This window comes from Ostrinia nubilalis, chromosome 25, assembly GCF_963855985.1.
Source record: "Ostrinia nubilalis chromosome 25, ilOstNubi1.1, whole genome shotgun sequence".
NCBI classification, from domain to species: domain Eukaryota; kingdom Metazoa; phylum Arthropoda; class Insecta; order Lepidoptera; family Crambidae; genus Ostrinia; species Ostrinia nubilalis.
Window position 1 is genome coordinate 8,888,538 of NC_087112.1, and position 18,797 is coordinate 8,907,334.

Below are 18,797 nucleotides of genomic sequence, written 5' to 3' on the forward strand. Positions count from 1 at the left end.
GAGGTTAATGATCGATCATAAGAAGTAGTTCATATTATTATGTTTGCAATTAATCTTGTTCAGTTCAATCATTGCCACTCGGTACATTGCTACGTTTTTAATTGTCATAATTAAGATCAATTGAAAGGATTGGTTTCTCATCACACTCATTAGGATCATCTTTGCCATTCAATTACGTTTGATTGGAAATATACAGGTAGTCTACATAAGTACTGGCTTGCCTTGGTCATCTTTCGTCCATAAAAACATTCCTCCAACCGCAAATCTTGTATTACAGCTTTCAAGGTCTTCATATCAATAGGCTAGCCTACACAACGCAAACTATATCGTCTTCAACCGACTTAGTCCGTTCAACTGCACTCGTTTCTTTACATTCTGTTTTGACACCTACAGCTGTTACAATAAGAGCGTGTATGCTAGGCATTTATATACGGAACATAAGTGTGGACATCCGTTGTATGATTTACGGGGACAATTGGACCCGGGTATCAATTGGAAGATTACTTACCTTCGTCCAACCTTGGTTAGGCTAGAAAACGAATCAGAAATCGAGACTATGTATATTTAATCTTAATAGATATTTCCTTAGACGGAGTTCTAGAGTAAAACTTGTGATAGGCTTTATTTACTTCTTCTTTAATGTATAAACGCCATCAAATCGGCCTACCCAGAAATGTCCAAGTAAATTTTAACTTAAGTTGATAATACAGTCAAAAACTCTTAGGTTGACTCAATTTGTAATGCTAAATCATATGTTACTGGCAATTCCCATAAGCCCGAAGTAAACAATGACACAGGATACAATTATGCAGGAAAATTTAGGTCTGTTATTGTTGCATTGCATTACTCACACAAATATTTGTTTTTAAATTAATAAAACCTTCAAATTGTAACAAAAGTGGCAGCACATCAAGTTAAATGTTGTGGCATCTAACGTAGACATGCACATACTGACCACTATGGTATACACGGCAGTCGTAGACTTTAAGGTCAATGTCTCGCAAATAAATGAAGCTATAATGGCTATAACTATAGTGAACAAGCGGCACACATGTCCGACCTCACGTATCTACCAACTTTTGGCAAACCGCTATTTATTAGCACCAATAGTCTCTAATGAATTGCGTGCAGTAATAATAGATACGTATAACGAACGATTTCAATTGAATGAATTGAACTCATCATGATGTCCAGTCTAGATGATGTCTAAGATATTATCATTCTATTTATTATAGTACAAATTTTTCATGATGTACCATTTTTTAGTATCGGACATAACGGGACTATTCCCACCTCTTGTTCCCACCGCTGCAACTCCTGTGTAGCCAGAATCTACAGCTTGACCGCCATAAAAACCCAACCAATGAAGGTCAAGTTTGTCCCGGGGGAAAGTTAAACTGTCATTGAACCCGCAACAAAATTAATCAGAAGAACATAGGAGGAGTTCGAAATTGAGGTATCGCATATAAGTATCACCTGTACTATTTATATTCTAGATTAGAACTCAGTGTCTTGTGACGTGTCTAAGACCATCCTGTACTATTTATAGCCAATAAAAACAATAACATGTGACGTTCCAATCTCCATTAACAAGCAATCACGCCACACAGATTCCTCAATTAGTCCTATATCTGTTTTCATAACGTCTGCAATCACGTGAGCCCCTCCCACGGCCGGTGGAGCGTCAAGCACAGCCGCTCCAATGTTGCGTGCGTGCGCAGACGCACGTGCATCCACTTTCCAATACGGTCACACCCCCAGGTGACTGACGTGCGAAGTATATTTAGATCCCTCGCATATTTGGCAGGTGAAAGAAGCAGAAGAATATGCAGCTGTGACAGTTGTGATTTTACTTTCATAACAATTGACATAATTTTTGAGCCAGTATTGCATCTTAGCAAATAAGTTTGAAAACTAGTAGGTTTATCTAAGGTTCTTCAATAAAAATCACAATTGAATTCAAGACCGAGAATAATAAATTCAAGCCTCGTGGTAAGTTAAACTCGATAATAAAGAAAATCGAATAAAATTACAAATGCTCATAAAAAAAGCAGTAAAACCATCACGTTTTCAAAACTCGTGATTACAATGCAATATCTAATCCACATTAATGTAATTAGTACTAGATACTTCTTCGTCAGCAAATGTTTGAGATATTTCTCGTAAATGTTATTCTAAATTACAAGATTTATGGTACTGTGAGTGCCACTGCCGTCATTGCTCTTGAAACTGCCTTTCAGATGTAGATGCCAAAACGGAAAACAATATCGTATGCCTACTACACGCTACTTAGATTATTCAGAGTTAAATTGACTGACAACACGGATTTCAGTTGGTCTATTTAAATCTTTTGAAGGAAATAATACAGAAACTAAAATAAATAGGTATAGGTAGGTATGTTAGATAATTTCGTTTTCAGTATTTTGATATTAAACAAGAATAATGAAACTAAAAGGTCGAACAATTTTAGCGAGCAAAGTATTAATTTGGTTGCCAAAACCCAGCAAGGGCATCGACACCGTACAAAATGTCAAAAAGAGACGGAGCCAGGAGCCAGAAACATCTCAAATGGAGTCATGTGTTCTATTGAGGCAAGTGTAGACAAATATTAATAAACTGAAAATATTTACGTGACGATGGGTGTGTCAGATAATGTCAAGTCAGATGCCAAGGACAGAGCGGATTTTCTCGGGGTATATATTTGGCAAAACCCTTTGGCACGCGGCTAGTAAACTTCCATTGCGAATTTCATTAGTTGAGAATTCGTCGCACCATTGTATAATGTTTATGCGCTTCGTTTTCTGGTTGGAATTTAACGTTTGAAGATTTCATCTGAACTTGTATGAAAATAAGAGTATTATTTTACAGATTTTAATTCATATTGCCAACAATTATATTTTGTTTTATTATTCAAACTACCGGATTTCATTAAAAGTGATACAATACGTAACATATGCAGTTCAGGATGTACAAAATCCTGTACAGATTACAGAACCTGTGCGGATACAAAAACATGTTAATAATATTAATTAAATATTTAATACCTACTAAGTACTAATACAAAAGGCAATTCTAAATTGATTTCAAGGTTGAAGAGCGTTGGACCCAATATATTGCCTTGCAGCACTCCACTTTCGCTGGGCGAGGTTAGACCAAATTCGCAATGGCTCTAGTCGATATTTATAACAAGCGGCCTTGCACGTTACGTATCCGTATGAGTGATCGACAATTGACATTTTCAAGAGATCATAAGAAGCTGTGAAGATGAATAATATTTTTAAACGAAAACGCATATCAGCCTTTGGAAGTTTTTGGCAGGATATAAGTAATTTTTATCATGATACATAGACATAGTACATTCCCCAAATATTTCTCTCATATTTTGGAAATGTACTATGTATCATGACTCATAAGTTTATATTAAAAAGGATGCCAATGATTGATAATGACACACTATTTGTATATTTTTGGTAACTCTGGATAAGAAATAATTCCTATGCCTACGCGGATTAACGCATGTGATTTATACATAACGGAAGTTTGATATAAAGTGAAGAGGAAGTGGTACATAAATATTGCACTGTCTGTAGTTATAGGTCACGAAAGGACTAATTAATCATTTGGCGTTGTTATCGTTTTATAACCGTAGAGTTTATGTTGCGAATTCAAAACTTATAAGAGAACCTACACAAACCATTGCTTTTGCAAGAATTTATCCGTCTATCAGGGCTTAATCGGACTGGGTTAAAAATGTTCTCGAATGTCAATTTTGTCAAATCTTTAATTTAAACTTGCAATATTACCTATTGCAATAGAAATCACAACTACCTAAACTGGAAAAAATTGTATTACTGCCTGATCAAGAGTAAATTCCTAATTACCAGACCATTGAGGTGTTAACCGCATGAATTGAATGTCGAAATACAAACAGAATTTGAAACGTTACAACACGAGTTCGTTAACCAAAACAGAGCTTTAACAAAAAATATACCGGTCAACAAGCGGATCAAAAAACTCAAGACGCTTAATAGCAGGCTAACAGACCAGTTGGATCTAGTATCAACCAGATACAAACATGACATGGGCAATAAACATCGTGACTTTGTGTTTTTTGCAATGGAGATAATCCTCGTGGGTCCATTATGGTGTTAGGTAGGTACTGAAATTTTAAACACATTAGAGTTGATAACGGTCAGTTACGTAATGCTCTTCAAATTTTCGAAATCTTTAATCAAAACTATCATTCCGAATCTTTTAAATTACAGTAACAATAGAATATTGTTGATATTTTAATGGTTTATGAGAGGATATAACATGATTTCGATTGATTAGATGACATGACATCGAATGTAAAGACAAAAACAGCTAATAGGCTATTTGCGGTTCATTGACTGCGCCACAGTGGATAGTTATTTTATTTCTCATCGCAATCGCACAAAGGTACCATTTTTTGTTCTTCACATATTGAATTTAGGGTCAAAACTAAAACTAGTTATTGAATATTTTCCGTCCTTTATCTTTTGACTTTATTGTCCTCTTCGCAGAGGTCGGCTGATGACCCAATGTGTGATATTGCTCAACTCTACCTTTGGACTTTAGTACTTGTATATTCTTGACTGTTACACAGATTGCGCCTTGATTATTGCCCTATTGAACCATTGCATGCCTTTTTAGATGCATATCAAATTTATTCCGACCAAAGACCTTCACTGGTTGGGTTTTTATGGGCCGTCCAGCTGTAGATTCTGGCTACACAGGAGTTGCAGCGGTGGGAACGAATATTAATTTTTTTTTTTATTTATTTATAAGGCATACCAACAACATATTATAATATTATACTCTTATAACTAACATTTATGAAGATAATATTTCTGATTATGTATTTTCATTACCTCATTTAATTAATCACAAATGCGAGGAGATAGATGTTATTTTAGTTCTTCGTCTGAATTTAAAGTCTATTTATAGCCGCAGTTAAGGCCTAAACCAGACGAAATTGTACACAACATTACCCAACGTTACAGACGTCGGCGTGGGAGCACATAACAAGAAAATTAGATCGAATTAGACCAATTTGCAAACCTTATGTCGCACGGTCACCGCGACTGTTCCTGATTTGGACTGGAATGTTCCGAGGGGTTTGAGAATGTAGCAATAGAACCTGGTTAGTAGATAGATACTCTTTATTACATGCCAAAAGAGACAAGAGAAAAGAAAAGGCCGGCAAAGAGAGACAAAAGAAATACAAAATCGAAACAGCTCAATTTAGACGGCCTTATCGCTAGATTAAAGACAATTTCTGTAACTTAATAAAATTTACTTCCCAATAAATGATAAAAGATATTCACAATATCTTCAACTTCAAACACGAAATAAAACAAATAATGTAATAAGACAAGTAACATTGGCGCAATCGCGGTTACCAACAGAGTTAATTAGAAATGAAGACGAACAAATGAAGATCGATACAATCGAAACCCTTCAAGGCACTAATGATTAGTTATCTCACACTTCAGGTTAGACTGTGATCAGAGATCAAATGGTTTAATAGAAAAACGAAAAGGTTTAAAAATATAGTCAAAGAACAAAAAGGGCAATGCTGTCAGCCTTATGGCCACCATTCCCGACAGCGGCAATGGGGATGATCTGATTTTCTTTTCTTAAATCATTTATGTTAAGGTAGGTAATTATATCAATTATATTTTTTAGAAAATACTCTCCTCTTCTTTTTAATCACTTCTAATTTTATCTACTGCACTTTATGGTAAACTTTCTTTAATCATAACACCTGACGTTTACTTTAACACTTGTGACTTGAGATTTGAGATGCTTACAAGAGAACAAGATGTATCTTATCGCTACTGGAAAAAATAGCATTGATCTCAATATTCTCAATAGCGGACACTGATAGTATTATAACATTTGCAGTCTCAAAGACCTTTGCTAAGTGATCACGATTCATCCAGATGATGATGACAATGAACGAAGATCAAGGTAGAATCCTTTGATTAATTGATTGTCAGTTGTTAGTTTGATGTTTACTTTGTTATAATCTTATCTATTTACTAGTAAATATGACCTACTTCTAGAACACGCTGAAACCTTGTTTTCGGGGTTAGCGAAACTGGACTTGCGAAGAAGATTTTATACAATGTTACAGAAAAGAATAAGATAATATTTCACAAAAAGGCTGTTTGTCGGTTGCAGTCCACTTAATCTGCCAGATATCTCTGTCCTAGAACTATGAAACCAAAGTTGGAGTTAATTTGTCAAAAGAATTTATCAGCAAATGCTAAAATAGGCTCTAAGACTAAGAAAGTCGATAGTCATAATAATGTGAAGAATTTATTACGAACTTTTATTTCCAGACGATGAGTAATTTCAATAATTTAAATGATTTCATATGTTAGGTTCATAGATCACAATTTTACCAGAAGATTACCGATATTACACGCAGAAACGTAATTATTATCATTAATATTTCATCAACCTTTAAAAATTTTGTGACAAAATAATGGTAAAAAAGTTGAGTCGTCGAGCGTGTACAACCCTGCTTTCAACGTGGAAAATTTAACGCAGGTGTAGTTCTTACACATACGTCAGTTCGAAATTGGATTAATTTAGGTAGAACAATAACCTTAGGCTTTACTTTAGGCTTATGACCACAGTATATGGATAAACACTATAAATGTAGTCGCGATCCTCATCAATGAGGGACAGAGGAAGAAGAAATACCTACCTACGTTAGGCTAGCAACAATGGCAACTGGCAACCCATTAAAAAAGCAAGATTCGAAATTCGAAACTCCACGTTCGTTCAAAAAGCATCACGGTGCATAGTGATAAGCAGTGTCGCGCCACGGTGAGCCAAGGTCGCACGTGCGAATCACGGTGTAGGGCATGGAACGGAACCGGCCGGAAACTGTTATACCTACATTCTCGTTTTTTGCAGGAACTGTTTTTGCAGGATCTCGTTTACGTGTTTTAACATGAACGTTCACACGAATATACCGTTTTACCGAATTTCCCGCAAAAAACACACGTCGAAGTTTTCACACGACAGTTTTGCGGGATCCTGCATTACTGCATCCCGTAAAACTAGATTGCCGTAGGAGCGAACCCTTGCTAAAAAGTGCAAATGTAAAATTTTACAAAATAGGGGATTCCATTTCAGACAGGGTTGACAGTTTGATACTTTTAGCGATACAAAGAACGCTTGAATTTTTGGCAACTAAAATTGCTCTAACATAACCTGTTGACTTTGCAGACGAATTGCCTTGAACTTTGAAAAAGCCGCATTTTCTATACGTCTCTGTGAATAAATTCTGAGACAAAACAGCTAGGGATAGCGTGAGCAGTTAGTTTAATGTCATAACTTTTTGTATGAAATAGAGTTTAGTGAACTGAGTAATTGGCTCAAATAATTGAGCCGGCTAGACTGGAGCTCTATCTGAAATTATTAGACATTCGTACAGGTCTACTTGAGTAACTTCACAAAAACATGGCACGTTGGAATTAACATAGAATGAATTTATTTTTATACCTCCTTGACAGGTTACACAACGATTCAAGCCGCTGAAACTTAGATACCTACTTCCAAAGGTTACTTGCAAAACGTCTAGCTGGTAGTACATGCATCGGCTCTTCGATTTACATAACTATGTTTTTTATTGTTATGAAAGCAAAGACCTTCAGTATGTCATGCACTAGCCGTGTGCATACAGAATACACGGAATAAAGAACACAATAGCATCGGATCACAATATCTGACGTAGAGTACGCCAGCCAGTAACCGACAGCAGTTTAGATTTTTAAATTTCGAACAACTCATTTGAAGTCCATTCGAATTTCAAACTTGAAGATCGTAATTTTGATTTAACCGCTCGTACTTCAAGGGTAGAGCTTGGGGAGTGTTGCCAAATCGTTTATTTTCGGATGAGGAAACGGCACGTCAAGATCAATGTTACTGAACGTAACTGGTTCAACTTACCGAGAAATGTTCAGCCAGCACAAAACAACACAGTCGCACTGCAGTGCTATTTCCTTGTAGCGAACTTCGCGGTTGTATTGATTCGATACGTCCGTCTCGCAGCGCGGTCGGATATCAACTGGCTGGCGAGCCGTCCATTGTGAACTCGCACACAGGTGTTTGAAAGTGACGTGCACGGTGTTTATGTATGCAATCAATCAACACGATACACTGAATGACGCGTTGATTCGCTAAAAAACTCGAAGTTTTAACCCGTTGCGTAAATTTGTACGTTACTTACGCGTTTGATACTGTCATTCTTAATAAAATCTATTTTCGTCACATTGTGCCGATAGTAACTCACCAATAACCTTTCTAAATTGCTCGGATCAAGATCTGCTTACATGAATCTAGCTAGTTCCTTAGCTGGAGGCTGGTTATTATTATAATTAGTTTTAATGGTGGCAATTTTGTGGAATCTACTATATTTAGACCTCTCTTTTGCTCCATAATCAATGAAAATATACACGGACTACCAGTTACCGAATTTCCTATAATAAGCGATTGGCTGGATTTCATTGAAGGCCCAATTTTAGAATGTAAATCCTGGCTCTACAGGAGTTCCAGTGGTGGGAAATTCTCTACAATTATTAAATTAAATTTTGAGAAGAACAAGGTTAAACTACCAAGACAAATAGCATTTTTATATTTGTCTTGGTTCCAGGTTCTATCTTTGATTTGCGAACGCACATTAGATTGTAATGCTTCGTTGCATAATGTAAAATCGAGTCATAGTGTCCGACTGTGATTTGGATGACGATGCTATCAACTCTTCCAATTAGGCACCTATAATTTTCATACATGCATGATTCGGCATTATAGTTAGTAGTTTGCTGAATCATCCTCATCATCTTGTCTTTGAATATTTATTTTTTTGCAGCTTATGGACTCTACGTTCTGTAAGTAAAAACTAGCTAAAGCAGTTCTATTTACACTTCTCTTTTATTGACACAATACCTAACTTACCTGGAAATAATAGAATCACGTTTGAATTATGTAATAGTCAATACAGGAAGGAAAATAGCTGGACTTAACCGACTAATATTTTTAAAGTTATGACATGAAATTGATTTACAAGAAAATAGAATGCAAAATACACACCAACTACGTTGCATTTTTTGGAATACTTTTTTAAATAAATAGACGATCTATTCGTATACATTACACATACATTTTCCTTTTATGAAACTGGAATGTTTTGCCTAATGAGTTGTCAACTAAGCTATATTATGTATTTTATGAAGAGCTCCTTTTAGATATAAAAGAAATACTTAAAAGCTTGCCAGTGCGGGCAGACCTCACACTGGGTGGATCAGACGATCTGGTGAACCTATAAATGGGACGTACCAGAGGGCCTACTGTGAGTTTTACATCAAACGCGTTCACTAGTGAGCGCGTCATAAAATGACATTGAGCGCGTTTGATATAAACTCACACTCAGCCCACAGGACTAGCCGATGTAAAGATCCTTGGGGGAGGCCTATGTCCAGCAGTGGACGTCATTTGGCTGAAACGAACTAACGAACTCAAAAGCTTAACACAAATTGATTGGAATTTACTAATCACCAATACCAATATTTAATACTAAAGTATTTGATAGAGTTTTGATTCAGATTTGTAAAAAGTTGCCGATTCTAATAGGAAAAACGCTGTTTTGCTGCGCCGGCGCATCGCGCTGTGATTGGTCGACTCGTGTCTTACGATCGCACGAGTTCATTGAAAAGCAACGAATTGTATTCTATTTTCGTGCTAGTGAAAATACGAATGTGACAAATGAACACTAATAAGCGAAACAGAATTTAAACAATCGACAGTTGTATATAAAAAAACTTTTTTCTTTATTATTACGACACTACCAAGTAATATAATAACCAGATTGTTTAAATAAATCACGTCTTGATATGAGATAGCTAAGTAAATTGATAAGATAAGAAGATAATTTATTTATTATTACTGTTCTTACAGATTTTTATAATGATGCAAGCATGCGTGGATATTGAAACACTCTCGTACAAGCACACAAGTTTATTGCAAAATAAGACTTTTTACTACTACATTAGGTGCAACAGTGTTTAGCTTGTTACGCCGTCCGTACAAATAAAGAAAATAATTATTTATTGCGTTTATTGTATCTATTTATAGACTAAACTACATCATAAATAATATGGTAGTACTTTATCGCTCATTGATCCCAAAGTCCCTACAGGCCAATATGTATCAGTTTCGATGATGGATGGGATGTTGTATGGGTTATTTTAAGTGGAAGGCGTTCGTCACTTGTTTGCTTGCCTGATTAATGAGATTGGACACTATCAAGTATGAAATATCAATCGGTGCATCGCTAAATGCCTCTTTCTGATTCACCAGACGGTACCTTCTAGTTCGTAAAAAGTAACCAAAAAGTTCGTAACACGTCATTATAACAATAATTGGAATAAGATTATGTTGTCAACTTGGGCCACTTTGGGTGTCACGTTGACTGTATCAGTATCAGAGATTTGTGTGGTCTGTATTACTTATGGTCAAACTGGCTAAAACAGTGTAACTCAGTCAAATCGTTTGTATATAGGTACCTTGTTTTGGTATTTCACTGTTTGTAACTCGTGAGCCAAAATACATTTTAGTGCGCAATGCGCATACTTTAAGCTATGCCAGTGTCAACAGCTATGTGTTATCAACAAGCACGGTATCTTATTTGTGATCTGCAGAATGATACGAAACGTTTGTCGGATAAAGAGAGAGTAGTTTCTTTAATAATTATTATGTTAATAACATCTTATCTTGAGGCCATGCAACACCTCCAAATCCTTTACTTCTGATAAAACTTACTAAAGATAAAATTATAACGATACCTACTAGCTTTTACCCGCGTCTTCACCCGCGTGAAATTTAATTTGTCACAGATCGTCATAATATAGCCTATGTTATTCTGGGTTATAAACAATAATACTGTGAAATTTCATCAAAATCCGTTCAGTAGTTTTTGCGTGAAAGAGTAACAAACATGTTAACATCCAGACATCCATACAAACTTTCGCATTTATAATATTAGTTAGAAGTACAAGAATTTAATGACGAAACTGTGTTTTATTTAAAAATTCAATTTGAATTGTAGCACAAAAATGCTTTTGTTTTACTCGAACCAGTACGTTACGTACTACCTCAGTAAATAAACTATTGGTACTACTCGTAGGTACTCGTACCATATGGCAAAGTGACGTAGCATTGCCAATTGCACACAGGTATTTGACAAACAACTCTGTGTTCCGCTCGCTCCTGCGTCGATCAACACGACATAATAGCCCTGTCGGAATAATGCCCGGCTTTATTTGCTATAGACTGGTACAAGCTATGAGCTATCACAAAAAAAAACTAAATTACAATCAAAATATGGAACTTGACACATAAAATCAGAGCCAGCCATAAAATGTTCCGTCTGAATTTACTCGGCCATTTCGTGTTCCGCAAATATAAATTTAATTAAACACACCATGAATTCTAATTTTAAATATAAATATTTGCATAAATTATTCACGGAACGATTTAGATTCTATTTAGTTTCTATTTATAATCCGGTAGTGTATTGATATCAGTTTAAGTCTGACTAACCTAATTTCAAACGCCACCAATGGTATAATATGTAATATGTAACATATTATGAACGTAGGTACTTAGGTAGGTATTACGTATTTGTAATTTTCCACAAAATGTCGGGTGTTTTCTTTCAGTTTTACGCATAAATATAATTAAATTGGCAGAAGAACGATGTGCGAGTAAAACAAAGCCTGTAAAACGCTATGTGTCAGAAACCTAGAGTCAAAGGTTAAAATGGTCAATGCTTATTTTCACGGAGACATCCCGTTTTTTGCAGGAACTGTTTTTTCAGGATCCCGTTTGCAGTGTTTACATACAGGATTTTTTTTTAAATAAAGAGAACTGCATTCAACTTTAGAAGATTCGCGAAAATTCGCTTGCTACACCTGTAATTCGAACTAAAATCTGGTAAAAATGACACCCGTATTTTAAAGTCGAAGGTTTATTTTATTGGTCATTGGATGATGGTAGAGTCGATCACAAAGTAGAGAAAACTCAAAGTACCGTAAACAATGGCTGTTATGGGAGTGCATAACTTGCACCACGTCGCAGAAGCCCTGCCCACATAATTGTTTGATAGTCACAACTACACGTGTCCAAACATGAGACTTGTCGCTGGGAATATTTCCGCTGGGGGAAACTTTCTCGCGTAATATTTCGGGTAATTCGCGACAGTAACAACTTTCGAGAACATTCGAAGACTTTCCACGCGATTCTAGAAAGATCCACTTATATTCCAGAATCTACTTATTCGTTGCGGGTACGATGACAGTAACTTTCCCCCGGGACAACCTTGACCTTCACTAGTTAGGTTTTATTAGTGGTCAAGCTGTAGATCCTAGCTACACATAATATGCAGGGTGGAAACGAAAGGGGAGAAAAGTCCTTATTTTTTCAGAATTTTACCACAAAATATTTTGTTTCACGTTTGAATTGAATTTGAATCGCCTACGACCATTTTCTCGATTAGTTTTATTTACCTGGATACTTTCTGTAACTAATTCTGCGGTTTATTATTACTGACTGAACTCTGAACATAAATAATTTAGGTATTTATAACTAGACGTTATTAGACTCAATTCAAAGGTTTTTGATGGTAAAATCCAAATCTGTTTTGGCACAATTAGATTTTTTTTAAAAAGGGTCATGCATATGACTTGCTTGATTAAAATAAAAAATATCAACACAAGTAGTTTACAACTTATTTCATAGTTCTTGGTTTAATTTGGCTATAAAGCTATGTGTCAGACTCGAGACACACCCACCAAAGAATAATATCCGTGGTTGAAGCATTTCAATAAGCTTGAATTATTCCGGCGACCTTTATCGATAGCCTGTCGATAACAGACTGGACTAGGGCTGTCACATTGGTCAATACTTTATTAATTACCCAACGGTGTCATGGCATACCGGAATGGTCTAACTGCTTAGGTTTCATGTAGGATAGAGTTCTAGTTAAATCAAGAAATTTTCGCGTCTTAGTGTGATAGGAGAAGTTTTTTAAAGTCTGTAGGAGAACTAGCAGATATCTTGACTGGACCAGTCATATGACTGCCCTGAATCGTTGCAGGCAACCCTATTTTTCGCAGAGGATTTTTTTATTGGAGGCCGCTATGGGAGGAATGAGGGAGGAGGAGCATTATCCGTATGCTGTCAAAAGTGGCAACCCTAAGCTCACCCCGCGACATTACCCACACACGCACGCGGCCATAATGGCCAAGCCTCTGAACGGCCGCCGCCGATTGGCCGAGAGCAGCGTGCCTCCGTGACGTCATCCACTCCCGCGCACGCGATATTAGGAAAAACCGATAACGCGAAGCGGTAGCGATTCGGTAAATAGTTTATTGATGCGATAGACGGAACGATCTGGTTTTAATGACTATAATTCTTTTTGAGCTCAGTAAAAATGTTTTATCTACCACAATTTAATTGTCAGTCACAAATTACTGTTAAAATCAATAATGATCAAATTAAAAACACATGTAATAATTTGGTAACCTACTACTACCTACACTAAAGAAATAATTGCAACATTCAAATCAGGTCAGTGCAAAAAGCATTGGTATTACATCATTCGTGTACAAAGAGTGGTCTTAAGCCTGTATTATCAAAATCAAATACGAATCGAAACTCAAGATTACAGACACACACACATTTGTTGAAAACAATGAAATCTATGTATGTATATTGTTTTATTTTTTATGCTCCCAATAACAACAGGTAAGTAGAGCAATGGAGGTTCCATTAATCTAATAAGAGAAAAGAAAAAGGACAAATTCACAGCGAAACGGTATCCTCGTGAAGGCGAAAGAAAAGAGACATGTAAAAGAATGGGAGGATCTTATCCGTGATAAAGGCTGATATTGAAGGACTATTGGTGCCACAAATAATGAAAAACGGCGAAGCATGCTTCCATGGAGAATCGGATATTCTTGGAGGGGTTCTGATTTCAGGAGCAAAATGAACAAGATGAAAAATAAATGTTTCTTTCGTTGCTGCTGGTGTAAAAAAATTCTTTTTCAGAAATAACGGCCTTATTATCATTAAGTTAGTAAATGTAATCGCTTCTCAGAGCACCATAGCACGCAGCTTATGGAAAGCAGTCGGCCTCGACGCACGCGCCGACCGGTTGCAGCCAGCGGAGCATAGAAAGGCCCACGTGACATAACCTGCGGAACTCTATGATTTAGACTCATACTAGGGATCAATTACATATACGTTACGTATCTACCCTCTGTTTGCATGACTCCATACCTACTATCCAGCTCGGCTGCAAAAAGCGTTATTAATCGTAGCCCGACGGATTAGCAAGCTGAAGTGGCAATGGGCAGGGCACATAGTACGCAGAACTGACGGCCGATGGGGCAACAAGGTTCTGGAGTGGAGGCCGCGTACCGAAAAACGCAGCGTGGGACGACGACATCATACAGGTAGCAGGAAGGCGCTGGACGCAGGCCGCTACCAACCGGGCAACATGGAAAGCATTGGGGGAGGCCTATGTTCAGCAGTGGACGTCCTATGGCTGAGAGGATAATGATGATGATGATGATCCAGCTGGGGATGAGTGATTGCTTTTATGCTTAACAGTAGGCACTACTGGCAAGTGACAAGACCTAACTCTAGTACTCGTACTCCTGGTAGGGAACTGCAAATGCTATTAAAGTCCATCTAGTGCTTTAGTCAGCGCCAGCGTTGCCAGTTTTTTTTTTCGCCAAGTCGGGACTTTGGTACTTTTTGAGTGAAAATAGCGGGATTCTTCCGTCAGAAGCGGGACATAGTAAAAAAACGTATATTAATCAAAGGTTTTCAAATATTTATCTTTTTATTTGACTTAAAATTACGTTTACGTGACAATAGATAGTAAAAGTAGCCATAGAAAATGTATTTTAACAAAAAAATATTATTTTAAATCAGATTTACTCTATCGTTAAATTCGTCTTTAGAATAAAAAAAGAAAAAAATTAAAAAAGTTTTATTCTTTAGAATAATATGGCGTTTCAAACAATAGTCTGGTGAAGTGAGTGTCTCTCTCCGAAAAGCGGGACCAAGCCTGTCCCGCGCGGGACATTTAAATTTGATTTAAAAATCGGGACGTCAAAATCGGGACGTCCCGCCAAAATCGGGACGTCTGGCAACGCTGGTCAGCGCTCACCAGTTGTCACCACTATTTTAACAAGTATTGAGTGACATGACCTTGCTCTACAATGGTGCTAAAACGCTAACTGGTGATCGCTAAAACGATAGCCCTATTACCTTCCATCATAGTAAGCACTACAGTTTTTGAAGGTTAAGATGGGTTTCCAAAGATGGAGGAAGGGGGCTCATAGAAGGCATGACGTCATGCATAGACCAGTGCTCTTGAGAAACTTACGTATCAATTTGGGGATTGAAATATTTTATTTGTACAAAAAGTTTAATACCCGTTATTGTTAAAGAAAGTAGTAGTATGTTGAAATTTTACTATGATATTCAGCAAATACTTGCAGAGTTAAAAAGGAATCGTGTTCTTAACAGTTAAGAAAATGACCAAGAAATTGAAATTCAGTGCACTTCGTTCGATAGTCTCTCAAGGAAAACTGTTGATAAAAACATAAATAAAGCGCCTAGTCACATCACAAGGTTTTGATAACACAAGCATAAAAGGAAACGTGGTAGATAACACACGCCCATTTCTACAAATCCTCTGATATCAGGGAAAAACATGGCTGAAATTACAAAGAATTACGCTGTAAGCTCATAAAATATGACTATAATGATTTATTTATAAATTTTATTCATACAAAATGATGCTTGTAGCATGGAATAAATACTAGCCTGTAGGTACCTATAAAGAATAGCAGTTCTCTACAGCTGAACTAAGAACGAAATAGTATATTTTATTTTAAAATACTCGTAGATTTGTGAAATTGCTTATTAGAATTTGAATACCAAAAACAAAATAAAAAACTAAATACTGATGCGCACTAAACCATTTAACCCGATCGAACTAACTGCGCACCCCGCTAGAATGCGACTCTCCCTCGCACTCACCCGCACACCTCCCCGCATTCGCCCCGCCCGTACCAGAGCGTCGATGTGACGTCACAGCTGCAAGGTGCGCAGTTAACTCGACCAGTAGGCCTAAGATGCGCGCCGTGATAGGCGGTTATCACGCCATTTTATCGATTTGGCCCATACAAATTGACGTCGATAAAAGTTATCACAGCGCGCATCTTAGGCCTACATGCTGTAGTTTACGACTCCAATCTAGCTCTAGTTCTAATCATTTATCTTTCAACGTTATAAAATAAACAGTGAAGATTAATAATAAGACTAGGGAACAGCGATAAGAAGAGATAACACTAGTAATTAATGCTAATGTGAACAAAGCAAAGAAATAAGGATCACTTGCTATAATGTCACTTTTCATGACTGAAAAAGCAAATAAAGCACAATGGACTAAGAGCACGTGAACACCAGATCTTTGTTATTTTATAAAACTCATAAAACTCAATTATTTTTGCAAATACTTAGGCTTTTAAAAAGCACTTTTACACGTCCCAATATTAACCCTACCACTGCTTCGGGACAATAAATGGGCCAGTGCTGAGAAGAAGCTAAAAGCTGAAAGTCTATCCATTGACAGTTTAACTTTCCCCCGCCCCGGGACAAACTTGACCTTCACTGGTTGGGTTTTCATTGGCAGTCAAGCTGTAGATCCTGGCTACACAGGAGTCGCAGCGGTGGGCACGAGAGATGGGAATAGTCCCTTAGCTAGGCTTTTGCGTTATAATGATTATACACGTGTGATTTGAAAATTACGAATTATAAGTGACAAGTGATTCACCGTCAATAATTGTTTCAGTTGCCAAATTAATGATCCATTGATTCTGCTAGTTGAAATGTAGGTCGTGATTGGTCGTAGTTTTATTTTTATTGCCATAGACGAAAATATACGAGTACTATTGCGCAACCAATATTCATTGAACATGTTGTAGTAAAAGTTTGTCAATTTTTATTGCATGCTATTAAAAAATTCTGTACAAATACTCGTAGTGTAAATCTTATGGACAACACCTACCTAATATGTAACGGTTAGAATCGATCACAATTTTCTTTCCTTGAATTGAAAATGAAACGAAGTTTGATAACAAATAATTGTAGCAAAATAACAGCTGGTAGAGAATGACTTATGGCATTAAGCTCGCTTTTTTGTACGGAACATTCTTATGTGTGTGCAATAAAGTCTTTAAATAAATAAATAAAATTGTACGTATGTATAATAAAAAGTTTTGAGAACGTAGAAGAAGAAAAGGAATATTGACCTACAAAAGAACATAGCAGAAGGATGATAACTTAACCCAGGATATTATGATTAGCAGACTTTTAAAGCATAAACCCAATCGGGAAATACAAGTGAAAATAGGTCAATTTCAAAACTTCCTTATTCATGTATGTATTGCACTATGACACATTCGTTAATAGCACTGTATCTAACGAAAAACATAAGCGAAATTAATTAGAACGATTTATTTTGTAGGCCGCAAACAAAATATTCTTTGATGAGCAAACATGTTTTCAGAGTTCAATTAAAAAGAGATTTATCAATCAGCAGCTATACAAATGCTGATCATAACATCGTATTTGTATGAAAAATAAGTACTAAGCTTGTTCAGCAAATTGATTTGTGTAGAAGCCATTTCGATTCAGAAGGTAAAATTCATTCGATAGAAAAAAATAAGAGTTGACGAATAACAAACCAATGGCGAAAAAGACACTGTTATGGAAATGTTTTAAAGTTGTGTAGGTGTGTTAAGATATAAAATTTTATTTAAAAAAATAAAACCGACTCCAAAAAACCTACACTAAAAAGTATTTCTTGCTTTTTAGTTAACTAATTATTACCTTAATGTTAACCGTCAGCCCACCTTAAAAACATGAAAGAATACAACTGTTGGTCTATTTGTACCTATAATATTTAAAGAATTATCCTCCAACTCCTAAGCATTAAGGAGTTGTACCTACCATGACCAGTTCATCATGATGAGATGATGAATATCTGATGTAAACACTTGAATAACTTTAGAAACTATACTTATCTATAAAATTAAAAGAATTATCTTCCAACTCCTAAGTATTAAGGAGTTTCACCTTCTATCATCAGCTCATCAATATGAGATGATGATTTCCGGGAGCAAATACTTGAATAACTTAAGAAAAAGTTTGAAAAACGATATACGTGCCTATAAAATTTGAGGGTTGCCCTCGATTTCCCTAGGATCTCATCATCAGATCCTAACTTGGTGACAATGGGACCACCTCGGAAGTGTACCCTATCGAACAAAAAAAGAATTTTGAAAATCGGTCCACAATTGACGGAGTAATCGGTGAACATACATAGAAAAAAAAATAAAAAATACATACAGTCGAACATATATATAACCTCCTCCTTTTTTGAAGTCGGTTAAAAATTAACAAGCCTTGATGACCTTTCAAACCAACTTAATATTCTGTTGACGCACACTATACATCCGCGTCATCCAAACAACTTGTTAACAAACTAGCAATTTATGGTGTTATATCAAGCATGTGAAGTCATCACTAATTTATTTTTCAGCCTGCTGGACAAAAGCCTTCCAAAGAAGCGAAAGCCTCCCCTAAGGTTGCTGTTGAATTTAATGCGACTAAGGTATAAA

The 18,797-nt window shown here is 36.4% G+C and overlaps 1 protein-coding gene across 6 annotated transcripts in view; it reads right to left on the minus strand.

Annotated features, from left to right (window-relative positions):
- The window catches only part of LOC135084245 (trehalase), a 67,857-nt gene that overhangs the window by 39,738 nt on the left and 9,322 nt on the right, over nt 1-18,797 (minus strand). For 3 of the 6 annotated variants that reach the window (XM_063979014.1, XM_063979012.1, XM_063979017.1), the window contains exon 1: nt 7,990-8,118. The exons of 1 other annotated variant lie outside the window; for it this stretch is intronic. The gene's annotated coding sequence lies outside the window, so the exon portion shown is untranslated. Of the gene's footprint in view, nt 1-7,989; nt 8,119-18,797 lie in introns of those variants that run through there. 2 more of the 6 variants (XM_063979015.1, XM_063979018.1) reach the window with 1 other exon arrangement.